Source organism: Sciurus carolinensis, chromosome 12, assembly GCF_902686445.1.
Source record: "Sciurus carolinensis chromosome 12, mSciCar1.2, whole genome shotgun sequence".
NCBI lineage: Eukaryota > Metazoa > Chordata > Mammalia > Rodentia > Sciuridae > Sciurus > Sciurus carolinensis.
The window spans coordinates 105,648,145-105,664,590 of record NC_062224.1 but is presented as its reverse complement, the minus strand read 5'-3'; the positions used below and the strand labels follow the sequence as shown (position 1 = coordinate 105,664,590).

Below are 16,446 nucleotides of genomic sequence, written 5' to 3'. Positions count from 1 at the left end.
CCGTCAAAATAAACAGCTCATGAGTTAGACTGGCAGCAGTCTCCAGAGGTAGGAAGACTGCACCAGGGTACTGGTGGCAGAGTAGGAAGAGGAGGTGGGTCTTGGGCCTTTCTGAAGAGGAATTAAGAGTTAGAGGCCAGGCTCAGAGAAGGGGGCAAGCTGTGAAGGAGTAGACAGGAGCAGTGGGCTCACATGTTTGCTTTGTGGTGAAAGCAGCCCCTAGGGAGCCCGGGGCTCCCCAGGCCACATTAATCAGAACCAGTGGGGTTGGTGACCATGGCTGGCTCTCAGCAGGCCCAGAGAGCTCCTCCTCCCAAAGGCCTCAAAGCCCTGTTGGGACCTGGTTAGTGGGCCTCAGAGGAGCCCAGGCAGATGATTTTCGGCCAGATGAATAGGCTGCAGCGTTCCAGGGAACATGATCTTGCTCTCAGGACATTTGAAACTAAGAATTGATTACTGGGACACGTTTGTATTTCCTGCTTATCTGCTCATGTCAGCTTCCACCATCATCCAGATAAACAGATTTATGTGGTTTTCAAGTGGCGATCTCAAGGCCTCCATAATGACAAGTGGATTTGAACTCTGGGAGCCCACATGAGTGATTAAGTGGCGGCAGGTAGCCATGGCCTTGGGTTGAGGTCCCACTATATCACTAGCTGGAGAATCTTGGACAAATCGCCCCAATAAGTAGAGTCTCAGTGTATTTCTGTGTGAAATAGATTTATAGCACCGGCCCAGTTTATATGGTAGGTTTACCTTGAGCTTTATATTACATAGCAAGAAAATACTATGTAATCTAGAAGAGTCATATATAGTTGTGTGTGTAGTTATAATATTACCACTTCTTTTCAGTAGATGTAAGATTGCTTTCACAGAGTGCATGCTCGAAAGGATGCCCTGGCCGCGACCCTAACTCTGACTCTTGGCTCTGTGCCTAGAGCACAGGACAGGAGCTACCTGGGCCAGGCACGCTCCCATGAACACTGATACAAGCTACAACACATGTGCAAAGGAGATCAGGCCGAACTGATAACGAGCTAAAGACGCAGGTCTCAGCAAATATGTATTTATGTTATAGGTAAAGATCTCAAAAGCAACTGTATCCAGAGGGGATACAGTCTCACTTCCCTTCATAAAGGAAATTATTTACTATTTGATTACGCCCTGTTGCAAGGTCATTAAGGAATGGTGAATCTTGGCTCCCAAGTGTGGAATGGAAAAGTTGAATGTAAAACCTATTTGTGGAAATATAATTGATGTTATTTACCAACGACTATAATCGAGACAAGACTTCAACTTCTAATCTTAGCTTCAAGGAGTGAAGTGTAAACAAAGCCGGATGCATGTGGCCGGTGATCGTTCTTCCTGGCTGTGGCCTTTAGTCAACACAAGGGTGGCAGTTCTGCATTTGCTCCAGGAAGCTGGGCCAGCAGTCTGCACGTCCGCAAGTCCTGCAGCTGATTCTGCAGATTCCCATTAGGTATCTGCCCAAGATGGTTTGCACTGATCCTCTTCGTGGTTTCTCGTGTTTGCTAAACTGCCTCGTTCTTCAGGCCAAAACAACTGAGGTTCCTGACGCTGGTTAAACTTCTAACACTTCTTAGTTATCTCAGCCAAACTAGAACTCTATTCCCACACTTACACCAAAGGACCAGAATGTTCTTCTCAGCATCTTGGTCATGAGAGATCAGAGGGCCCTTGCAAGAACCAACGAAGCCACAGCATTTGAGTGCTTAGAAAGTAAAGGCACCCCCTGTGCTTCATGCAACGGCCTTTCAGTACCCAGTGCGAAACACATTGAGGAGAGGGGAGAAAAGCAGATCTACAGGATGGCTCCTAGACCCAGGGGATTGACAGAGACAGAAAGGAGAGCAGTGGCTGCCAGCGCCGGGGTGAGGGACAAGGGAGCATCTGCTTAAAGGGTACAGGGTTTCTTTAGGGTGATGAAAATATTCTGGAATAAGTGGTGATGGTGCATAACTTTGTGAGTGTCCAAACACCACTGAAGGGTACACTTTAAGATGGTTAAAATTTTAATTTCATGTTATGTGAATTTTATCTCAAAAATTACTTTTAAAAAACCAGTGATTTACTGGAATGCATGCTTTTAACTCTCTTATCTTCCCTCCTCCCACATCTGGCCACAGCACAGCACATAATAGATGCCCAGTGAGCTCTCACTTGGTTGACTGATTGCTCTGACCCCTGAGAGAGGGATTTGAGCCAGCACCTGGGAGTTAGTACACGGTTGGATTGTGATCCCTCGGGAGGACTCCCTGAGGCAAACGTACCTTTTCTTGGAGTAAATCCTTACCTCCAGTTTGAGAGATTCCTCTGGGATTGTGGAGTGGGAAAGCAAGTGCAGGATAGAAAAAAAAAAAAAAAGACTTCTTGCCTTGAGCAGGAGTTGTTTCCAGTTCCCTGGGATGAGGGCAAATTCGTTTATGTCGTCAGAGGAGAAGCATGGAAGCCAGCTGCTGCTCTTTGATGTGGAGAAGGCGCCTCTCCTGGGCCCGGCTCCTGCGCAGCCGGCAGACAGCCCCAGGGAATGGGCAGGATGAGCTCACCGGCCGGGTGGAGCGTGCATCCCAACAAGGCCCAGGCCCCTCTGCTCAGGATATAATCAGCTTTGATGGGCAGAGGCCGAGTCTGTTTTTCCAATTAGGGCTGTTACAGGATTCTGGCGGGGCAGCAGTGGGCTTAATTTAACAGACCTGGGACTCATTGAATTAGCAAGTGTAGAGGGGATGAGGAAGTGGCAGGGAGGGGGCAGAGCGGACCCAGAAGGTGGTCCATTAGGATGCAGTAAGGCCTGGCAGTGTGTCCGGCTACAAGCGGATGGGACAGACCTTCCTCTGCTGCTGCTAAGGCAGGCCTGGTAGGCTTTGCTCATGGGGATCTGGATTCTCAAAGGTCATTTTCCAGGCTTTTGAACAGTTTCCTTTACCCTTCTTCCTTCCCAGGGACCCTGCCACTGCTGCCGTCTCCTCCCCTTTCCAGAGCCCACAGTTCTAGGCTCACCCCAACAGACGGCCTCCTGACAGTAAAAACCAGAGCAATCCTTAAAAGTCCTGAGGCTGCATCTTCATTTTGCAGAGGAGGAAACCATTTCTTAGAGAAATTCACGAACTTGGGTATAGCCACCCAAGACCTCTTAGAGGTCAAGGCTGCAATGCAGTCTCCCACCCCTAGCAGGCGCTGTCTGCCCACACCACGCTCACCATTAGCCCCTTGGCCAGGTGTGCATTCCTGTGAACTCCCAGCTATTTGTATCCCAAACCACTTGAAAATCATTCTTTCAAACACTAGGATACCAAACTGCACAGGCAGCAACTAAAGAAAGCAGGGACAAGACTTGCTCTGGGCAGCGAAGTGACTATTGTTAGCAACTGTGTATTGAGCTTTATGATCCATCCTAGCAGGAGCCTTGGGTTGTCAGCCCCTGTGATTCAGCCCCTGTGTTGTCAGGTGGCAGTGACATTTTGTAAAACCCTTGGGGAAAATGGTTTGCCAACATTTGCTTTTAAAATGCACATTTGAAACTATTCTATGTTTATCTTTCTCACCCACCCCAACATCCTGTTGAAATAGTAGAAGGAACAGGAAAAGATAATCCTGTAAAAGTGGGACACAGAAGGGTTTTAAAGCTTGCCCAAGGTCACATAGATATTAAGTAGCAAATCCAGAATCCGGTCCTAAATCTACATGAGCCCCTACGCAGGACTGCCAGATACTTGGTGCTTTTTTAGACCTTTTTATACTTTCCAAATTTTCGACAATTGAGCATATAAAAACCTTGACATAAATTACACTTCCTGGTGGGTGAGGCTAGTGGCTGTAAAGAACATTTCCCTGATTATACCTAGTTTGTTCAAACACTGACCATCGTCACCCAGGGGACACATTTGAACTAGAATTCCTAAGGAGAGATGTGCAGGTGAGATTCCTGCCTGCTCTGAGGTCATCAAAAATCCAATTCTTGTGAGTCGGGGAAAGGTTTGACTAGGCTGCAGATTCCTCAAAGACTGGGGCTGTTCGAGGCTGGGCAGGATTGGGTCTATTTGAAGAACAAGTGTGGCTTTCACTACCAGAACCTTGACCCCTCCAAAACTCCTGTCTTCTCCAAGAATGATGGGACCACAGCTAAACTTACCTGTGTCCCAGCAGGAGCCAGACCTGCCTCATTCTGAGAGCAGTTGGTAAATGAGATAAGAATGTGGGATCCAAACCCACACTGGCTACAGTCACATTCCAACTGTCGCTTCTTAGTGGGGTGACCGTAGGCAAGTTAATCTCTCTGAAACTATTGTTTCATCTGAAAATGAAGACAATTTTGCATTAAAGGATTTGTTGTGAAGACAAGCCAAGTTCACAGTTAACACCTGGCCTGGGGCAGTTGTCCTTCCAATGTCACCTTGAGCAGTTTGCTTAGTCCAGTTTCCTTCCCTGTACCCACGAACCCAGGCCCACAGAAATGTGTCATGGTGTGTTCCCTTGAGGGACAAATGGACTAACGATTGCTGAATTCCTGCATTATGCCAGATAAAGGACCCCGCACCTCATTGCTTTCAAGAACGTGGCGCACAGTTGTGACACTTCTCAATACACAGAAGCTGAATGCCGAGGGCTTGGGGTATTCCTTCCAGGCCCTTTCCTTGTGATTATTTTATTTACTGACTTAACAAGTGACTTTAATCCTCTGCATCTCTGTCCCTTCAATGCCGGACTCCTGTTGCCTGGCTACCAGGCAGGTGGCCCCAAATGTCAAAGAAAAGCTGCCCAACCTTAGAAATTGGCCACGGACGTCACTGTGGGAGGACAAATAAATATAGAACATCAAGAGATTACTCATTTAGAGCCCAGCTTCTCCATCTCCTTCTCCATCTCCTCGCTGTGATTCACAGATCAATTAAAGGCACAGTAATTCAGTGTGTCAGGAAGGCTGGCGGAGGGAACAGGCCACACCCGCCCTCCCCCAGTGCTCGCCCTGATGAGATTTTCTCCTCCCGTGCTGGGCATATAAGTTACCACTGCTTGTTTCAGAAAACCAATTAAGAAACCATAAATTGCAGTCAGCTTGAAAGGTCACTGCACGGGCTATAAATACAGGCGTTTCTAAGCCACGAGTGGAAGTCTCTGAAGTGCATTCTCTCCCGCATGACCCACGGCCTCCCACTGAGGTTTTCCTTTGATAAAATGAGAGGACATCCAGCCCAGGAACAAAAAGGCATTCCCTGGGTTTTCAGTTTGCACCCTGCCCTCTTGGGTGAACCTGGGAATTCTGAGTCTCTGGCTGGACTGTGTGCCTTAGGCCACCCAGCCTGGACTTTTGCTTGGGTTTGTTTTGATTTTTCTTTTCACAACAATTATTTCTTTGCCGTATATATAAAGCTACCTGAGTTCAAATCAAAAACTTGGAAAACCCTGGAAGGCCCAACAGGGAAATAATAACCCATCCCTTTGAAACTCCCTTTAAAAAATATATAATAATAATGACCGGGCATAGTAGTGCACACCTGTAATCCCAGCGGCTTAGGAAGCTGAGGCAGGAGGATCGCAAATTCAAAGCCAGCCTCACCAATTTAGCAAGGCCCTTACTTAGCAAGAGACCCTGCTTCAAATTAAATTCAAGAAACAGACTAGGGATGTGGCTCGGTGTTTAAGTACTCCTGGGTCCAATCCCTGGTGCAAAAAAAAAAACCACCCAGAAACTATTAACATGTCAGGAAATATTTCAGATTTTCCCTCTAGGCCATATGTATACATACTTGCTTTTCTTTACAAAAAAAAAAAAAGTGTTTAAAGAGTGTCAGTAATACTGCTTTATAGCCTGCTTGCTCAGCAGTGTTTGCGTGAATTTTTTCCATGGTATTCCACTTGTGTGATGGTTATGCTCATCTCTGTTAGGTGTTTCGATTGCTTCCACATATAATGCCGCAGTGCGCAGGACAGACTGGAAGCTTTCGTACAGTCGTGATTGCTTCCTTGCTTCAAGTGGAATTGCTGTGCTCTGGCTCTTTAAGACTGGTTCACGCGGACAAACTGCCCTCTGGAGAGGTCACGTCTCCACTAGTGGGTGCTTATGGCTCTTTCTCCACAACCTTGCCAAAAACTATTAAGCATATTTTTTAATGTTCATCAGTTTTTTGGATTAGAAAAGTTCTCATGTTGTTTTAATCTAGTCAATTAGTACCTGGACACATTACCAGGCTCCTAGAGCCACCCAGGAGCCCCCACTGTCCCCTCCTCTACCCCGGCCTCTGCTGAACTCCGTCAGGAGGCCAGCTGTGGCAGCACCAGGGCCCCAGGGCCCCCAGGGTAGACCAAGAGCCAGACACAGGTTGGCAGAGAATCCTTTTCAGCCCAAAAGAACACTTCAGGGTCAGCCACCTACCTGGGTGGCAGGCCTGAAGTCACACACAGACCTGAAAGGGAACCTAACACAGTAGGCGGGTGGGCCCTGGCGCCCTGTGCTCCGCAGCACAGCGGGATCTCCTGGGCTCAGTCTCTTGGGACACCAGCTACCCTGTGGAGCACGTAACTGCCTACGCCCTTTAGCATAATTTCATCATTTACTCCTCAGGACAACCTAATAAGGAAGATGCAAATATTATCCTCATTTACAAATGAAAATATCAAGGTTCAGAGATTGAATCAACTTCCTGCAGGCACAAGGAGAGCCAGGATTTAAATTCAGACTTCAGGGTCCAAATCCTGAGTGTTTCCAACATGCTCTGGCCCCTGGCATTTCTGAGCCGAGTTTCTAGCCTCGTCCTTGTGTGAGCTTCAGGATCCAGGAACCGTGGTCCTTCCTGAGAGTCTGGCAGTGGGAGAGGCTGACAGGAGGGAGGGTGCTGGATGATCACACCGTTCCCTGTACCAGGTCGGCCAGCGCTCGGGCCACAGCAGGCCTGATGCCAGGAAGAGGGAGTAAAGGCCTCCTTACCACTGGTGAGGTGGAGGATGAATGAGCTGAAGTCCATTAGGCGAACCTCGCTCACAGAGCAGTATTATTAATAACGTTTGAAAAGAGGTTATTTCAGAAACGCTAAGTGGTGATGGAACAATTGGTATCAAACCCAAAACACTCTTCCAGTTCCTAAGCAAGCCCTTTAGCTCAAGGCTCCTCTTACTTTATAGTAAGTAGAGTAAGCCGTTCGGCTGGGCTATCAGAGCAAGGAGAGGTCAACCTAAGCCATCTATTCTGAGGCTTGCCGGATCTAAAATTAACATAAACAGCAGGTCAAGGTACCAGCATGCATGTGTTCATTCAGCTGGTGTTTTTAGAACCCCGACCACACACTGGTCCCTGGATCAGGCACCAGGGATGCAGGAATTCAGAAATGAACAAGATCCAGCCCCTGCCCCAAAGGCTCCCTCCCGCACAGCCTTGCACAGCTAAATGGGTCTGTCATGAAATGGCTGCGTAACTCCCAGCAGCACTAACAGAAGACACATCGCGCTGTGCACAGACGGGTGCAGGATCAGGAAACGCTCCAAGAGAGATTTGCATGAGGAGAGGAGTAGCCTGGGGCATGAGTGCCAGGCCTCGCTGTTCACTCCACAGCTCCCCAGAGTGCCAGGCTTTGTTCTGGAGGTGGAGGGGTAGGAGCGGGGGTTCAGAGGAGGAACTGCACCAAGCCCAGCTCACCTTGGGAAGCCCCCGGGGGTGCATTTAACCATACAGTGTCCCACCTGTGGGAACCCAGATTGCAGGGGTCTGAATAGAATCTGGGGAACTAGATGGTTACAAAGCTCCCTAGAAGGCTGGGGGTGAAGCTCAGTGGTAGAGCACTTGCCTCGCAAGCACGAGGCCCTGGGTTCCATCCCCAGTGCTGCCAAAAAAGAAAAGGCCCCTCATATGACACTGATGCCAACCAGATTTGGTAACTGCTGGCCCTCATGTCCGCCAGCTCAGGGATTGCTGGAGGCAAATTAATATGAAATTTCTACAGTGTAAATTCCTCTGCAGATAGGAGTGATGTGGTTCCCGGGATGTCTCCATAAAAGCAATCTCGACAACACCACCTAATCGCTTTTCCTCGCAGTGTGTAATCAGCAGCAGGTTTGACCTTCAATCTGGAACACTTCACTTTTGCATGTTTCCCTGCCCCAGACTATGATCAATCAAGAGGGGGAACCCTCCAACCAGGCGGAGCCATTTTGAAAGTGAATACTTCTCTTTCCCACCACCTACTCACCTGTGCATAGATTTACTAAATCCAAATGACATCCCTCTGGTTTGAAATAAAAGGGTGACTCCCAGACTGCCAGGCTGCATGTTCACCATCCAGAGCCCATTTACTTCCTCCCAAGGGAGATCCTTGACCTGAGCGTCACAGGGAAAGCTTCCTGGACAACACCCACTCTTGCACTGGCCCTGCTGCCTCTGGACATGCCAGAGTCTGCAGGAACCAGTTCCTAAAGGACTGAGACCCGATAAGCCTGATGTGGTAGATGGGACTTTGGGTCATACAGATTTGGGTGCAGATCATAGTCATTTTGATTTGGACAGGTAATTTAAATTTCTGAACCTTAGTTTCACCGTCTCTGCATTGGAGGAGGACAACCTGGGGATCCTGCAGGATTGTAGTGGAAGGGTGCACATGGTGTATCTGGGATGGCGTTGTGCAGAAACACAGAAATGCACAGGTGTAGCTCTGACAAAGACATGCCACCAAAGGGGCTCAGGAAGTCAGTCAAGGCACATCAGCTCTGTGACAATTGTCAATAGAAGGCCCAACTCTCCAGCCCTTTTTGTTCGTCTGGCATGGAGAACTGTCCTCTCCGTCCACGATGGCGCTGTGTCCAGGGCTTGGCCTAGTTGACTTCTGGTGTTCTTTAAACCAGCCTCCTCGACGTATGTGAGCCTCTAACCTCCTGTCCCATGCTGACACAGAGCAGGGTGTCTTCCTGGACAAGTTGGTTCTGGAGAGCCATCAAGTCCACAGCTTAAAATACGTGAAATTTATGGTTACTTAATCTCAAAATCTTCAAGTGCATTTCCAGGAGAGCAGAGATAGCAGATTTATCTTTCTCCTCTTTTTCTACCATTCTTCTCCTTTTCCTCATTTTTAGAGCATTAAGTCCTGGATCTAATGATCCAGACAGGAGGAAGTTCACTTTGAGGGGTTCCTTAAAAGGGAAGGACAAATGTGGTCTGGACCAGAGGCATAATGATTAAACACTCAGTATTTGCAGAGTGCTGTATGTTGGCCTGGTTAATCCACACAGCCAGCCTAAAAGGGAGGTAAAGTCATTTAATAATGAAATATTACTACCCCTGGGTTGCAGAATGAGAACACAGAGGCTCAAAAGCAGTTAAGAGTCCTGTCCCAGGTCCCACGACAATAAATGGCAGAGACTAGATTTGAACCCTAGATATCTGACTGCCAAAATTCACACGTAGAGTAACTTGAGTTGAAGAGTCACATTTTGGATGTTGAGAAATAATGGCAGAAAAGGACTGGTGCTGCGTTTTGGGGGGTGAGCAGATGAGTCTGTGTGGGGGGTTTGGTTTTGTTTGGGCACCAGGGATTGAACCCAGGGGCATTCAACCACTGAGCCACATCCCCAGACTGTCTGTTTTTTATTTTGAGACAGCGTCTTGCTAAGTTGCTTAAGGCCTCACTAAATTGCTGAGACTGGCTTTGAATTTGTACTCCTCCTGCTTCAAGCCTCCTGAGCTGCTGGGATTACAGGTGCGAGCCACCAGGCCCCGCAAGTGTGTTTTATGGGTGAATCCCAGAGCATTCAGAAGGGGGAAGGATCATGATCCATTAGGAAAGTGAAAACAGCAGAGAAAAGAGATGAGATGGAAACAGAGGGAGTGGTAGGAAAGGGACCATTTGAACAGGACATCTCTCAACTCGGCTGGCAGCGGGCAGAACAGGCTGAAAGACAGTGCCCAGGTTTCGAGCCTGGAGGCTGAAAGAATACTGTCAACAGGAGGGACGGTGAGTGATACCTGCTGACGTCTTTCCGAGCAGCTGTCAGCTTGCATCGCAAACTTGGTTGCTCCTGGAGGATCTTCTCGCAAGTCTCTTAATGGCCCTGCAATGTAGTTGCCATTCTTACCCCTCTTTTAGAGATTTTAGAGTGGGATTCCGAGGCCCAAAATGGCTAAGCGATCATCCAGGGTGCACAGCTGAGAAATCATGGTGCCAGTGTTCCCACCCCGGCCTGTCAGCCTCCGGAATCCACTCTCTTAACCCAGAACACCTGCTGGGACAGACTGGAGAAGCGGGGCATTGGTTTGGTGAGCAAGACAGACCTGGCCTCTAGCTGCTGTCACCCCTAGGAGACCAAATTCACCCTGGCACTGGTCTGGTTGGATGGCAGTCGGCGATCCTGAGATTGGGGTTTGTGCTCATGTGTTTTCTACAGGAAAGTTCCACTGCAGGGTTGGGAGAAGGTAAGGTCCGTCGACTCGGCAGGCCCGGGAAGACGGTGGCCTTTGGAACGTGAAAGATCGAGGAGAGTGAAGCGAAACAAACTGGGATATGGGAGGGAAATCGCTGCAAAGCCGAAGCATTAGGAAGGGACGGTGTGCAGCAGCCAGCCAGAGACTGAGCAGACACAAAAGGAACTGAATTAGAGCCCCTGCCGGGACTTTGTCTGGGCTTCTTCAGCAATGCTCCCTTTTAGGTCACTGCACCCAAAGCCTAACAGCCCAGCAAAGCTCCCCTAAAGCCCCACCAGAATCATCGGCCTAGACATCTTGCCCTAGACAGAGGGTTTTGGTCTTCAGCTCATGCATCTGCGCTAGATAATATAAACATGCAAGAGAAAGGAAATCCCTAAGGACACCGACCTCATGGGACTCGGCGTTAGACGAGTTAGACTCAGGCAAAATAGACTTTGCCTGGCCCCTCTCAGCTACAGCCCTTTCCAGGTGGACAGCAAGTCTGGGGTCAACAGGGTGTATTGTGTCCTCCCTTCTGGGCCATTCCCTGGCCCTGTCTCCCTCCTCTGCTGTCCCTGCTCAGGTGGGCATGCTCCTTCAGTACAGGCTACACAGGAGCTAAGGACCAGTTCTGGTGGGGAGGGGGGAACCTGGACATAAAGGCTGGAGTGTCCATACTCCGTGCACAGGAGGACCCTTGGGGGTACTGGTCCCAGTCCAGGGTAAAAAAGGGGATAGACTACAGGCTGGTAACTGGTCCAGCTGTCCCCAAGCTGCCACATTCCAGCAGGAGCCCTGAGGAGCCCTGGAGTTCTACAATTGCACCTGCTTTAAACATACTTACTGAGGCAGGAAGATGGAACATTTTTTTATTTAACAGTTCCTAGCTTGATTTTAGTTTTTAGACACATAGTCTACGGCCTCCATATCCTTTGTTCTCAGGTGCCCGTGTTAGTAGCAAGACCTTGAACAAAAGGAATTGAAGGCATTTATTCCAACTGCCCAGCCAAGCTCCGTTGCCAGGGAATGTCCAACCACTCTAGTTATGATCTGCTGCAGGTCTAGCTGCCTCCCAAGTCCCTAGTCATTCTGTCCCTGCACCTTTTTCACTGCTAAACAGTGCTCCGCTGAGTCAAGATCCATCTTCCTGTTCCAGAACTGTGAGTCTTACTCGGCCGGGCAATGGAGTGCAGAGGTTAATGAACTTCAGCCTCATGTGGGCCAGGTACAAATCCTGAGGCCACTTACTAAGTGTGTGGCTTTGGACTAGTTTCTTAATCTTTGACCTTAAGTTTCCTCATCTGTAAAGTGGAAATAATAATTTTGCTTCAGAAGGTGGTTGTGAGTAATAAATCTCTGGTAGACATTTCTCATTCTTAAGCAGAAGGCCCAGGCTTAGTGCCAAGGGACACAATTAGTGCCAATAAAGAGTGACTTGATTATTGTTACTGAGGTGCTCGCATGCGTTTTTCTTGGCAGAAGTGGGTTGATGTTTGACATAGGAGACCTGAGGACCAGTCTGAGTCACCACATACTAGTGCGCTCCTAGACAAGTCCCCTATTCTTTCTGTACCTACTTTATCAATAAAATGGATCGATGATGATTCCATCACCCCACAAAGCTCATATTGGAGTAAGAATATTTGAGAGGTGAAAGTGGTGGGGACAGGAATATCAATTCATGGAGAATAAGGAAAGCATGACATCATGTAGTCTTATGAAACAGAAATACAGAAGACTGATGCTTCTTTCAAATGATGGGCCTTGAGTTTAAGAAGTTAAGTAGACCGTCACCTCCCATCCTTTCTCCAAAAGCTCTTAAACCGGGTCGGCATCTCTGGGTTTGTTCATTCCTTGCTCTCCTGATTGGCTGTGAGTCTTCCTGTTCAGGCCCCTCCTGGATATGGCTGGTTCTCTGTGTGTCCCAGTGGCAGGGAATGCTCATCTGTCTACAGATGTCATATATGTTTCCATAATTGGTTCTTTAGCCATAATTAATCCCTTAGTTTGGACTGGGGATATAGCTCAGAGATACAGCACTCACCTAGCACTCTTGAGTTCCTGAGTTCAATCCCTAATACTGTCTGACAGACACACACACACACACACACACACACACACACTCACCCCTTACTTTAAAGTAGCTTATACTTTCCCAGTTTCCAAGCGTTGATGAAGTATATACTCCAAATTGGAAAGCTTATCATCCATCCATGTAAGAATGTCCCTGGACACAAAGTATGTGTGTGACAAAAGAAAAGCAGGGGCATAAAAACAAGAAGACAAATGTGTGCATGCTGTTGCCGAGATCCTGTGGACTGCCGACTCATGCCATTAGGGGACAATGAAACCTCAGCTCCAGACGACATCTCGTGAAATCTCAGGGGACCCTGGGAGATCCTCCGGGACTCATATTTCAGTTGTAATTTCATACTTGTTTTGGTTCAAAGGTCCCAGAACTGGCTTTGATGGACCTGGGTGCTTGTCCATGATTGTAAATTAAGAGAAAAAGCAAAGTGAACAGCAGGCACGTTCCCCTGGAAGGAAACGAGGCCGGTCCCCAGGAGTGGAGCATCCTAAATGACGCTCTGGCACCTGGTCAGATTGCAGGGCACCACCGCACGCTGGTTGCTGGCCCCCCGGCTGCCTGACTTAACAGGGCTATTCTTTCTCATTGATGCGTATAGGACATAATTTGTGTGACTCCGATAAACTAGGAGCCCCGTCTGTGAGTAAAAGAGCCAGGTCCTTGACGGATCACTGGAGGGACACCAGCTTGTTTCCCTTACAGCTTCATTCACAGTGGCCACAGCTGGCACCTAGGGGGCAGGAGGCCCCTGCTTAAGACCTGGCCAGGGCCCTGGCTGCTCTTGCCCTGGCCCCCGGGGCACCTCGGCTTCTGCCCAGCCCAGTGGCACCACTTTGGCTGCTGCTCAGCCCTCAGTGGAGCCTTGTCTTGGCTGTGACATTTAGAGGCTAAAGAGGAATCCTGGCTCCCTCCATCCAGGGGTTCCGGCATGGACAGCAGTGCTCACAGAAGTGAAGTCTCCAAAGAAACGCTTGAAGTTAAGGCGACTCTGCTGGGCTATGAGTGTGGCCCAGCATAATTATTAATAGGACCCTCTTTTGCTCCTCATTAAGTCAATAGATTGAATAATCACCCTATTTAAGATACAGATTACCAGGCTGAACCAACAGAGGTCTGGGTCTCCCCAGAATCTGGATTTACTGGTCATTTCCTTTGCAGGTTGTGGAAAGGCACATTTTGAGGATTCCTAATGGTGAGGTGAAACTAGGTAACAGTCATTATAACAATACTCATTTTAATTTTTATTCATTTATTTTTTGGTGGTTTCCTCTTTATTGATGTGCCTCCTACCTTCCCCCCACGATTTCAGGCCCTTCCATCTACCCTCCAAAAAGAAGGTAATGAAAGGAAGGGATTGTTGGGGTTCTGAGCCCCCTGGGCAGTTAGAAAGGAACAGAAACCAAATCACTGGAAGTGACAGATATTGACAATCGAGAAGTCTAAAGTGGAGTAGGGATGGAGGACAAAGAAAGGTGAGGAAAGGGGAGAAGGAGAGGTATAAGAGGCCATGCCCACCATTAGCCCTCCTAAGAGGGGCTGGAGAGAACACCTCAAACATTAAGAAGTGCGGGTCCTGAAGAGGGGAGGTGGCGTGAGGTCAAGAAAAGGTGCCACCTCTCTCTTTGTGGAATGGGACGCCCCCTCAGGTCCCTCACTGCAGGCAATGTCTAGAAAGAAGTCCTCATGGTGTCCTGGAATAGCAAACCCATAGTGGCACTAGGGGGTGGAATGACATTGTGGACAAAGAAAAACAAGGCAGCCTCAGCTCCGAGATGAATTCGCTTCTGGATCAAGAAGTAGACCTGACCAACTGAGAGATCAGAAGGCACCAAGTATTTCTTTGTGTCCAGATCTCCTATCCGAGCTTTAGGAGGCTTTTCTACTATCGCTGGGACCCGGTCTGGGGATTTCTTTCAGATCTTCCCGCCCTCAGAGCTACGCTTCTTGAATGGATGCTCCTCTTTGTACACGAACTTCATCCTCCCAGAACCAGGCTGGACCGAGCTAGGCCAAGGGAATCGGGGCAGCGGGGGCCGGGATGGGGGACGGCATCGCGCGATCGGGCTCCGATACTCATTTTTTAAAAAGCGCAATCCTTTGCTTTGTGAAAGACTCCTATAGTACTTCTATGTGTGCTTCTTGACTTAATGGATATGAGTACCAACTATGTGCAAAACTCTTTGCTTCATGCTCTGCGAAATACAAACATAAATGAGAGATCTTAGCTTTGCATTACTGCAACAAACTACCTGAGAGAATAAACTTAAAAGAAGAAAGGTTTACTTTGACAGTTTCAGAGATTTCAGTCCATAATCAACTGGTCCCATTGCCTTTGGGCCTGTGGCCAGGCCGTACATCAGAGCGGGGAGCATGTGATGGAGCAAACTGTTCACCTCACAATGACAGGGAGGTAGAGAGAAAGAGGAGGGACCAGGGGTCCCAAAGCCTACTTCCAGGGTGTAGCCCCAGTGACCTAAGGTCTCCCACGAGGCCCCACCTTGTAAAGTTTCTATCATCTCCCAAAAGCACCAAGCTGGGGACCAAACCCTTAATACATGGGCCTTTGAGGGACACTTAAGATCCCGCAGCAGACAGATCCCTGAATCAGAGGAGTTCACATCAGGCAAGGAGTTCAGGCAGGTCTTGCAGGAGCGGGAATTCCAGGGAGCAGGAAGTGCTGAAGGGAGGGTCCTCCACTCCATAGCACCCTGCAGAGGGTGGGAAGAAGGGCCTTATTATGAGGCACTGGAGCAGATAAAGGCCCAGCGAGGCCACTCCAAGTCCACTGACCCTGAATCGAGCCTGGGCCTCCTTCCCTGCACTGACCCGGAGGGAAGCAGCACATGGTGGTAAACGCTTGGCGAGGTGGTGAGGCCATCAGGGAGCCCAGGTACCGAAGGGCAGGGAGGAATTACCCTAAAGAGGGTCCACGAGGCAAAAAGGGAATTGTGAGATCTAGCATAAAGCATGACTCAGTGTTTAGAGACACTCGGCCGAATTTCCACACACCCAGCCCGGCCAGGTTCCACCATTAACACTCAGCTCTTACCCGCGTGTCATAGTTGGTGTGAAGTCTTGTCCACTGAAACATGATATTAAAGTCCTTGTTAGGACATAACAACCATGCCCCATGCTTCAGCTTGTTTCCAGTTTTTAGTATTAATACTTAGAATTAGTACTTAATATTTTAGTATTTAATATTTAGAATTTATATTTAAATACTATAGTGAAACTTTTTTCTGATTATAATCTTTTCCTTATCTTGGCTCATTTCCTGGCTTGCTTTATTTATTTTTTGTGGTATTGGGGATTGAACCCAGGGGTACTATTCCACTGAGCTACATCCCTAGCCCCCCTTTATTTAGAGACAGGATCTCACTAGGTTGCCCAGACTGGCCTTGAACTTGAGATCCTCTTGCCTCAGCCTCCCAAGCTGCTGGGATTACAAGTATGCACCACCACACCCAGCTTTTGGCTATGCATGTTCCCATGAAATGGGGACATTGGGTCAAACCCAGTGTATGAGTGCTATTTTAGGTTAGGAGTTAGTCTTATACACACAATTTTTAATATAAATGGAATATTTCTCTGCCTCATTCTAACAACTGCACGGTGTTCCATGGAAGAACTTTAATTCGTTTATTACTGTGCCAATGAATATTTATCAAATTTTTGCAATTACAGTCATGCAGTGCATAATGATGACTCAGCTGACCGTGAAGCACCTACCCGGTGGTGGTCCCATCAGATCACGAAGGAGCTGAGCGTTTCCTATCACAGGTGACGTGGTAGCCTGCAGTCATAGTGCAACCCATGATGCACGTGTTCATGGTGACGCTAGCATAAACTTACCCACTGTCCCCTGAAAGCGTGGCACACACAATCACCACCTACATAACAAGATAGACGTGAAGTGTTACTGGTGTGTGGATTTACTAGACTTTAAATCGTT

The 16,446-nt window shown here is 48.4% G+C and overlaps 1 protein-coding gene and 1 pseudogene across 2 annotated transcripts in view; one reads left to right on the top strand and one right to left on the bottom strand.

Annotated features, from left to right (window-relative positions):
• Window positions 1–16,446, top strand: part of Fam163a (family with sequence similarity 163 member A) — a 64,872-nt gene that overhangs the window by 30,951 nt on the left and 17,475 nt on the right. The window lies entirely within an intron of this gene.
• Window positions 14,052–14,473, bottom strand: LOC124961444 (gamma-aminobutyric acid receptor-associated protein-like; annotated as a pseudogene).